Here is a 1532-nt window from a genome sequence, read left to right as displayed (position 1 = left end):
ATCAAACTGAAATGTATTGAAATGAATTTTTCCCATACATTTTTGACAATGTGAGGTGTGCATGGCAAAAAACACTCACGGTGAAGGCATGTGAAATAATATGAAAATATCAAAAGTTAACTAACCAATGATATTGAAGCATATAAATCGAATCATAACTATATGAAACTCGAATTTAAGCCATATTAAACTGGTAATATTGTGATTTTATGCCTGGTTTTCCATACGTTAGTTTAAATAGAGAGTTATGGAATATAACCTTGGCATATTGGCACTAAAATATATAATAAAGACATTTCAAATCAAACTGAAATGTATTGAAATGAATTTTTCCCATACATTTTTGACAATGTGAGGTGTGCATGGCAAAAAACACTCACGGTGAAGGCATGTGATATAATATGAAAATATCAAAAGTTAACTAACCAATGATATTGAAGCATATAAATCGAATCATAACTATATGAAACTCGAATTTGAGCCATATTAAACTGGTAATATTGTGATTTTATGCCTGGTTTTCCATACGTTAGTTTAAATAGAGAGTTATGGAATATAACCTTGGCATATTGGCACTAAAATATGTAATAAAGACATTTCAAATCAAACTGAAATGTATTGAAATGAATTTTTCCCATACATTTTTGACAATGTGAGGTGTGCATGGCAAAAAACACTCACGGTGAAGGCATGTGAAATAATATGAAAATATCAAAAGTTAACTAACCAATGATATTGAAGCATATAAATCGAATCATAACTATATGAAACTCGAATTTAAGCCATATTAAACTGGTAATATTGTGATTTTATGCCTGGTTTTCCATACGTTAGTTTAAATAGAAAAAATTTTCGAATATATATACATATATGAAGAATCTATATTCTAATACTAACATGTTATGGAATATAACCTTGGCATATTGGCACTAAAATATATAATAAAGACATTTCAAATCAAACTGAAATGTATTGAAATGAATTTTTCCCATACATTTTTGACAATGTGAGGTGTGCATGGCAAAAAACACTCACGGTGAAGGCATGTGAAATAATATGAAAATATCAAAAGTTAACTAACCAATGATATTGAAGCATATAAATCGAATCATAACTATATGAAACTCGAATTTAAGCCATATTAAACTGGTAATATTGTGATTTTATGCCTGGTTTTCCATACGTTAGTTTAAATAGAGAGTTATGGAATATAACCTTGGCATATTGGCACTAAAATATATAATAAAGACATTTCAAATCAAACTGAAATGTATTGAAATGAATTTTTCCCATACATTTTTGACAATGTGAGGTGTGCATGGCAAAAAACACTCACGGTGAAGGCATGTGATATAATATGAAAATATCAAAAGTTAACTAACCAATGATATTGAAGCATATAAATCGAATCATAACTATATGAAACTCGAATTTGAGCCATATTAAACTGGTAATATTGTGATTTTATGCCTGGTTTTCCATACGTTAATTTAAATAGAAAAAAATTCTCGAATATATATACATATATGAAG

Source organism: Anastrepha obliqua, unplaced genomic scaffold (assembly GCF_027943255.1).
Source record: "Anastrepha obliqua isolate idAnaObli1 unplaced genomic scaffold, idAnaObli1_1.0 ptg000399l, whole genome shotgun sequence".
Lineage (NCBI taxonomy): Eukaryota > Metazoa > Arthropoda > Insecta > Diptera > Tephritidae > Anastrepha > Anastrepha obliqua.
This window is presented reverse-complemented; position numbering follows the sequence as displayed.